Consider the following 9,897-nt stretch of genomic DNA (forward strand, 5'->3'; position numbering starts at 1 on the left):
GGTCAGAGTTCCCAGAACCTTTGTTACCCCAAGACAGGAACCATTCCTGAAGCCAACTTTTTAGACAGGGATTGGACTGGGCTATAAGACAGAAGATGATACTGGTGAGGAGTGAGCTTCTTAGCTCAGGTAGACACATGAGGCTATGTGGGCACCTCCTGTCTGGAGTTGAGATGGGAAGGCAGAGGGGGACAGAAGCTGGTTGAATGGACATGAGGTGTACAGGGTGGAGAGAAGCAGTGTACTGTCTCATTAGGGGAAGAGCAGCTAGGAGTACATAACAAGGCGTGTATAAGTTTTTGTATGAGAAACTGACTTGGATTGTAAACTCTCACTTAAAGCACAATAAACTAAAAAAAAAAAAACAGACATTCAAAGATTCAGGATTTACAACACATCCTAAGTAGAAGAAATAAAAACAAAAATATGGGGAAAAAAAAAGAAACCTTACATTTAAAGCTTCTGCCAATCAAAGGTAAAAGTGACAGTGTGATCACAAATAAATAAATATATATATACACCGTCTCTTTCTTAAAACACAAAGTCATGGCAATAGAATAAAAATGTTGTTAGCTGTCATCTCAAGAGAAGAAAAAAAACAGAAAGGGAAGAAATGCCAAATGAAAGATTTCAGCACATTTTTGATGGTCAGATTTCAATGGAAAGTGATTATTTAATCCACCTCTCAAGAAGGTCATAGAAATATTAGATGGCACATTGGACCTGGTACTTGATCCCAATGAAGCAACTCTTTAGTTATACAAATTATACTTTTCTTGTGTTCTTAATGGATATGACTTTACTAAAGTCAAAGATTTTCCTAACTAGGATTCTACAGTATTCACAAAATGCTGTTACAATGTTTGAAGAGCAAAAAGCGTACTAAATGTGTAAACAAACTCCCATTATTTTATCTGTGTCCCTTTTAGTCTGCATGTTGCCACTGACATAACAATAACTTACCTATTTATAGTACATTTACAAAACATTTTTCCTGTATTGATTATTTTCAATCTCTGTAAAAACTTTGCAAAAATGAAACCAAACTCGTTGCCATCGAGTTCGTTCTGATTCATAGCAACTTTCAAAAGCAAAGATGTCACTTTGAGAACTAAAGTGCACCTGACCCAAACCATGGTATTTTCAATTGCCTTATATACATGTGAAAGCTGGACAATAAATAAGGAAGACTGAAGAAAAATTGATGCGTTTGAATTACGGTGTTGTGGAAGTGTATTAAATATACCATGGACTGTGGTAAAAATGAACAAATCTGTCTTGAAAGAAGTACAGACACAATGTTCCCCAGAAACAAGGATGGTGAGACTTCATCTGAGGTGCTCTGGACATGTTGTCAGGAAAGACTAGTTCCTGGAGAAGGATATCATGTTTTGTAAAGTAGAGGGTCAACGAAAAAGAGGAAGACCTTCAACAAGATGGATTGATACAGTGGCTACAATGATGAAGTCAAACATAGCAAAGATTGTGAGGATGACACAGGACTAGACAGTGTTTCATTCTATTGTACATAGTGTCACTATGAGCCAGAACCAATGCAAGGGCACCCAACAACAAAAACAAAAACTTTGAGAATTTTACATCAGTATTAAATTGACTATATAAAAGAAAAAATCGGTAGCAGCAATGTATCTGTCCAAAGCTACACAGTGGATGGGGAAGGTATTAGCCTTGCCCCTGGTCCCTTTCTGTACATGGAAGGTAAAGATACAGGCACAAAATTTCAATGGCCATCTCTACCCAGCATCCAGGAAATGTGTCAGGAACTGTGGCACACCAAGAACAAGCTTCAGAGGACATCCACATTTGGTAGAGTTTATGTGGTGATCTCTATATTGCTAGCTAAAAAGATAGCCTCATTACTCACTTTATGAGAGGTAATGAGTTAGAAGCAAGGGTGGTTCACTTTTTAGACATCCAAAACTTCCATTAAAATAGTTATTTAAACATGAAGTCTCTATTGATGGTAGGTACTCGGTGGTGGAAAATGTATTTGAAAAGTTATGCTATGCCCATATTAAATGATTTTAATTTTAAAGCTAACACACTTCCACATTGTCTCTTTAAAGACATGTTTCCTCATGTCTCCAAGCTTTAATGATTTTTCCCTGTTTTCCTTCAGCAGCTCACTATTTCCCAATCCAGCCTCTAACAAGCAGGGGGAGAGATCCTCACATCACCACTCACACATCTGAATGCAGTCCAAATCACTTGCTGCTTTCTGTCAAAACCTATCCCTACCTACAAAGATGTGCTTACAAAAAACACCCATATTATTTCTTTAAGTCAGCTTACAGACACCTACACTCTGTCATAAACAGGAAAGCCCTCCACTTGGTGCTCCAGTTTGGAAGTGACTGCCATGTTACCATTTCTGTAACTACTTTCTTTGTATAGGCACATCTTCCCTGTCCTCCTCTTTAGACATTTGGAATTGAAATACTGAGATAACTTGATTCAACATTAGAATTCATGAATTCATTTTTGATTCTGATACTTAAAACACATTCCCATTATTACACAGAGGAAAAAATTAAAATTCATACACTTAAAGCCATTCATTCAAGACCACACAGTGGCCAGTTGACAGAGCTGGGCTGAATTCATGTTTTTTGATTCCCAATTCAGTGTTTTGTCCTCCAGGAAAACTGTTCCGAAACTCTGATTCCCTTCTTTTCTTCAGTGACCTTTCAGACTAGAGATAATCCTTACCAGGAAATATGAAGCTGAGGCAGAAATAAATTTAGTATGGCAATCCTTTATATGTTCTAGCATTTCTAACCAAACAAGGATTAGATATAGATGCTGAACATCCTACCTTTCTTGCTGTGTCCTCCTTATGCATTCAAGTTTGTAATCCTGTCAGGGATCTTTATTTCACCACAGCTTTCCTCAACCAATTCCAAGACAGGAGAGACAAAAGAGAGCCTTATATTGTGTTTTACTTGAGAGATTTAAACATTTAATTATTTTATTTTATACTTAAGAAAATGACATTTTAAGTTACTGGAATACAATGTGATAATCTGTAAATGAGTCAATGAAGTTCCAAAAAAATCCACAAATTACAGTAATGATATATATGTTACATAAATATACACACATTTTTAACACACACATACATATATGCATATGCATATATATTTACACATTCAGAGAGAATATAAAGAGAGAAAGAGAAAAGGAGAGAGAGAGAGATTAGTAGAGTGCATCCATTAAATTGTGTATGAAGATGGGAGATGGGTTGGCATGTTTCACAAATACACTGTGCAGAATTCAGTATTAAAACTTAGACTGAATTATAGAACTGCTACTTTTTAGGAATGTGACCTTGGTCTACTGAGTTTAACACTTTAAACTTGTATCTAATACATTAAACAGGTAGAATGATTTAGCTAATGCTGTGGTTCTCAACTTGGAGGTGATTCTTCTGCTCAAGGTCTATTTGGCCATGTCCAGGGACACTTTTTGTTGTCACAACTGGGCAGGCTGTTGCTGATACCTAGTGGATAGAGACCAAGAATGCTGTTAAATATTCCACAATGCACCAAACAGTCCCTCACAGAGCGAGAATTACCAGGCCTAAAACGTCAATTTTGTTGAGGTGGAGAAGCCCTGGATTAATGGTGCTTTTGAGCTTCTTTTTTTGCCTACATCATCTTCTTAATTTGTTGTTGTTGTTAGGTGCCCTCAAGTCTATTCCAACTCATAGTGACCCTTTATCAAGCACGGTGTCCTTCTCTAGAGACTGGTCTCTGCTGATAACACTTCCAAAGTATGTGAGATGAAGTTTCGGCATCCGTGCTTCTAGGAACACTCTGGCTATACTTCTTCCAAGACACATTTGGTAGTTCTTCTGCCAGTCCATGGTATATTCAATATTCTTCACCAATACCATAATACAAAGGCATCAATTTTTCTTCAGTCTTCCTTATTGTCCAGCTTTCGCATGCATATGAGGTGATTGGAAACACCTTTACTTGGGTCAGCTGCATCTTCGTCCTTAAAGTAACATATTTGCTTTTGAACACTTCAAAGAGGTCTTTTGCAGCAGATACGTCCAATGTAATATGTCGTTAGATTACTTGACTGCTGCTTCCATGGCACTGGTTGTGAATCCAAGTAAAATGAAATCCTTGACAACTTCAATTATTTCTCCGTTTTTCATGATGTTGTTTATTAGTCCAGTTGTGAGGATTTTTGCTTTCTTTATGGTGAGGTGTTACTTCATACCTAAGGCTGTAGTCTTTGATGTAAGTGTTTCAGGCCCTCTTCACTTTCAGAAAAGAAGGTTTTGTCATCTGCATAACGCAGGTTGTTAATGAGACTTCCTTCAATCTCGATGCTATGTTCTTTTTCATATAGTCCAGCTTCGTGGATTATTTGGTCACCATACATTGTGGTAAAAGGATATAACCCTGACAAACACCTTTCGTGACCTTAAACCATGCAGTATACCTTATTCTATTTGAATGGCTTCCTCTGCCTCTATGTACAGATTCCTCATGACCACAATTAAGTGTTTTGGAATTCCCATTATTTGCAATGTTATGCATAATTTGTTATGATCCACACAGTCAAATGCTTTTGCATAGTCAATAAAAAACAGGTAAACATATTTCTAGTATTCTCTGCTTTCAGCGAGGATCCATCTGAAGTCAGAAATGATATCCCATTTTCCATGTTTTCTTTTGAATTTGGCTTGAATTTATGGCAATTCCCTAGAGATGTACTGCTGCTACCACTTTTTACTGATCTCCAGCAAAATTTTAATTATGTGTGATATTATATGATATTATTCAATAATTTCCACATTCTTTCGGATTACCTGTCTTTGGAATAGGCATAAATATGGATCTCTTCCAGTCAGTCGGCCAGGTAGCTGTCTTCCATATTTCTTGGCATAGATGAGTGGACACTTCCAACAGCAACCTTTTCTTGAAATATCTCAATTGTTACTCCTTCAATTCCTGGAGTCTTGTTTTTTGCCAATGTCTTCACTGTAGGTTGGACTTCTTTCTTCAGAACCAAGGGTTCCTAATCATATGCTACCTCCTGAAATGGTGGAAAGTCGACCAATTATTTTTGGTACAGTGACTCTGAATTCCTTTCATCTTTTGATGCTTCCTAAGTCGGTCAATATTTTCCTTATAGAATTCTTCAGTATTGCAACTAAAGGCTTGAATTTTTTCTTCAGTTCTTTTGCCTTGAGAAACGATGATCGTGTTCTTCCATTTTGGTTTTCTAATTCCAGGTCTCTGCACATTTAATTATAATACCTTACTTTGTCATCTTTAGCAGCCCTTTGAAATCTTCTGTTCAGATCTTTTACTTCATCATTTCTTCCACCTGCTTTAGTTACTGGACTTTCAAGAGCAAGTTTCAGAGTCTCTTCTGATATTCATTTGGTCTTTTCTTTCCTTTCAGTCCTTTCAATGACATCTTGCTGTCTTCATGTATGGTGTCCTTGATGTCATTCCACAACTCCTCTGGTCTTCTTAATTACCACACTTGTCATTTACTAAGACTATTCAGTGATAAAGTCTTTCCAATTTTTTTCTGCACACTTCCACCATTTGAACCTCACAAGAATGCTGCTAAGTCATCAATAAAAATATTATTATGCTGATCTAACACAAATATTAGTGAGCATACAAGGCAAAACAACAACAGAAGCAGCAATAGGATAAAGCCCTGGGTATCATGTAGCCACTTACCTCCTTATTGGTAAAAGAATGCACAGGAAACAACAGCTCCCATGATCGCTATTGAAAACTTGAATCTGTGTGTTATCTTTATTCCCAGTGTCTCCTGCACAACTCAGGTGTCTTCAGCTCTCACATAGACAGATTCTGCATTATACAGTTCCAATTATTCTCAGCCTGACTCTCCTCTCTCTCCCAATTCAGACACCATGTTTTCAAATCGACATCATGTTTTCAAGTTAGCTAAAAAAAAATAAACAAAACACAGCACCAAACTGTTGTTTGCACTTCTATTCCAGAAATACTGCTGTACATTTCAGTGTCAAAAGCAGCTCTGTCCTTTAGCCCACTTGTAATCTAATTCTGATCTCTACTTCTTTTCTAATTAACCACCTCAACTACAGCATCATTGCTTTCCAGATAGTTAACTACCTTGTCAAAGGGCAATTGAAAATAGAATAAAAGATATATAATTATATAAAGCATCTGCACCTAAATATCTCCAATAACTCTATATAAATAATGCCACATTCCCAACAGTCTCCACTTTGTTACCACCTTCAGCTCTGTTTCTGAGATTAGGCAGCAGGTTCTAGCCACAGCATACTGCTATCTACTCTTCTAAACAGCCCCTTTTCCCTACTCCTGGTATTTGCTTCCCAACATTGTACAATGTGCCAAATCCTATTATCTTTTAATCCTCCTCTAAACTACACTCCTGCTATGTAATTTTTTGATCAACTTGAAGCCGACAACTAATAGGTTCTTGCCCAGCAGACTAGCGAATTGAAGTCAGCCGGACTCGGGGTTGGAAGAACACAGAGTCATTCACAGTTTGCTAACTGGGAGGCAGGCAAGGTCTCCCGACCTAAGGTGGCCAGCTTCCTGAACTAAGGCAGATTTGCTCCTTATATATTACATATTCATGAACAGTGAGAGGAGGAGCTTCAGTCCTGCGTTTCTTGCCTAGTTCGCATAATTTTTGCAAATGGGCTTTTGCGCACAGTTCTAAAAATATTGTGCACAGCCCTAAAAAAAATGACAATAGCTGCTACTGCCACCACAGGAAGGTCATATGGGGGTAAATTTGGAGTTGGTGTGAATGAGCCTGGGCATCCTGCCAGGAGAAGTGAGGAAACCTGGGGAATCAACCAATCATGGAGAGGTGTTGTAAAAGGTGTAATAAAAATGTAACAAGAGTAGACTTTTCTGAAAAACAGCTATTATGGGATGGTCAATAACAGTCTGCCCGCTTCAAACTCAGTCTAAATAAATTATTGTCTGTTCATGGTTTAGTTTTAGTTCACACATACTTTTATTTTGGCAGTTACCACCCTGTATCATCTGTTTTGTTTCAGAAGTCTCTCTTTTATGAATGTGGCAGTCTTCAGGGTGAGGCCCTGTCTTATGCTCCAGAATTCAGTTAAGAAGTTCCTACAGAACTCAACCACTGAAGTATCTTTAATTTCACCACTTTTCACTTTTATCCAAAAATAGATGCATGTTATCACAAATGTTATTCCCGGAAGTGAAAAGAACTTATATTTTAGGCACAAAGAGAACACTTCTTGTGCCTAAAACATAAATTCTCTTCTATTTTTGTAATAACTTTTGTGATTCATGCATAATCTATTCTGGAATAAAGGTGAAATGTGGTGAAGTTAAAGATACCTCGCTGGTTGATGCTATGTGTGAACTTCTCAACTGAATTATAGAGAATAAGACACAGTCCCACCCTTGCGACTGCCACATTTGTGAAATTTAGACATTTGAACACATAATCTGGGCTTCTGTGGAGTCCCTGGCTGGCACAAATGGTTAGCGCTCAACTAATAGTCAAAAGGTTATCAGTTTGAACCCACCCAGAGGAACCTTGAAAGACAGGCCTGGTGATCTGTTTCTGAAAGGTCACAGTCTTGAAAGCTTTCCAGAGCATTTCTACTCTGCACACATGGGTCCATCATGACTTAATACAGACTCAATGACAACTGAAAACAACAACAACGGAGCATCTGTTAAGAGTGATGGTATAATTTGGGAACAGACAAGGAAGATGGTTGAACAACATGATGAACATAACTAATGCCACCGAACTGTACATGCAGAGATTGTTGAAATGCCAAGTGTTTTGTTACATATATATTTTCCATAATAAAAAGAGAAAGCCTGCACAAGTGGTCATCTAATGTCTTTAGATTTTGATTTTTTAAATAACTATATATGGTAATTTTATACTCCTTAAAGCCAAATAAAAAGAAAATTTTAAAGTCCCCTGATTATTGAGATGTGGAATTTGTCAATCACTTATACCAGCACATAACAAAGAGTGATCCTTTATGATTTGTAATCAAGTTATTCTAAAATATTTATATGATTCTTGATAAAACAAATGTTAGAATCAGTACCTTTCATTGTCTTCCCCCCTTCGTGGTAGTCCTGCGTGCATCACCAGAGCAAACGTCCACGAATACTTTCTATGGGAAAGTACACACTCACCTCTCACATATCGGGACGTCTGTGGAGACACATCTGCAACCATGATTCGGGGCTTCTTTACTAGGGTGCTCATCCTAATATTTGTTGTTCTGCTTGTGTTCTCTTGGCAATGCTCCCCTGAGACTAGGTCACGGGAGAGTGATTCGCTAATTGTAGGGGATGACCTTTGGCCGGGAGTGTGTGGGGGGGGAGTGTATGACACGTTTTCCAGATTTTTTCACAGGCTTGATTACCTTAACTCAGTGAAAAAGAACTCAGTGAAGAATGAGTTAAATGCTATCTATTTGGATTGCTAAAACATTATTTCACTGAAGTTTTCTATACATGTATGTACCATATATTAATACTCAGTAAGTACACATTTTACAACAATAAAACGTTTTCAAGAAAGAGACTACATGTTTTCAGAGTGTTTTACAAAGTTAACTGTGTAAAGCTTCATGTTCATAACAAGTACTCTTAAACACAGTGTAAACATTTCCCTGCAATGAGAGAGTTGTAAGCACACTTATTCAGAGATACATTTGTAGAGTTTCATATTCAGAAAACCTCTATCTAACAAAATTTTACAATTCTTATCTATACATCGAGTGTTCGACACACTCCATTTTCCATGCAGTTTGTAAGACAACAAACACACAAACCCCCCTAAAGAATTTTTTTTAATTTGCAAATACATCTAATAAATTAAAATAAAAATGATATTAATTTAATTAAAAAGAAATACATATATGTACAACTACACAGTAAATATAAACATAAGTATAAATGTGAAGTAAATGTAAATATAATTTATTACATGTATTGGCATATAAAACAAAACCTGTTGCCGTTGAGTCAGTGCCGACTCACAGAGACTCGAAAGAACAGATTAGCACTGTCCCATAGGGTTTCCAAGGTGCACCTGGTGGATTTGAACTGCCGACAGTTTGGTTAGCAGCCATAGCTCTTAACCACTATGACATACAGAGTAAATATAAGTGCAAATGCAATGAAAAAGTTAATACGATTATTTATATAATACACAGTTATAAGCGCACATAGATATCAGACTTTTATTAAATTAATTTAGTTATTAAACATGTTATATTATATACATAATTACTTTGGATGTCATTTTTCAGTCCTTCACACAATTTGTATATTTTAAAATGTTTAAGTACAAGGTTACAAGGCAATACACATTTAAAAATTTTTTTTGGCTTTTTTTTTCATTTTGTGAAAAATACCAGGTAAAATAAAATAATGTGTCATTACTACAGACGAAGTATTATTCACTATAGTTTGTGATATTTTGAAAATATGTGCTAATGCAGTTTTTATTCCACTTAATACCTAATTGTCCTTAGTGTACATATGTCTCCAATAATGTAATTAATTGTAACATAGATCCAATGTGAAAAGTTTTAAAAAGAAAATGTTCAAAAATTCCTGACAAAGAAAAACAGCATTTATATTACCTTCCTTAGAGGACAATAAAAGGTTGTAGTGCCAGAAGAAGCAAGAGAACTTATTTGGCATGAGGAAGGAAGTTAGAAAAAATTTCTACAGGGAAATAAGCAACTTCAGATTCAGCCTCACAAACTCAGTTAGTTGTAAAGAATCTTAGTTAGAAAACCCCAATGAATCTGGGAATTAGAAATCTAGAAAGCCTGTGACTGGAATTCAGTGCTGAATC

This window comes from Loxodonta africana, unplaced genomic scaffold (genome assembly GCF_030014295.1).
Source record: "Loxodonta africana isolate mLoxAfr1 unplaced genomic scaffold, mLoxAfr1.hap2 scaffold_29, whole genome shotgun sequence".
Taxonomy (NCBI): Eukaryota; Metazoa; Chordata; class Mammalia; order Proboscidea; family Elephantidae; genus Loxodonta; species Loxodonta africana.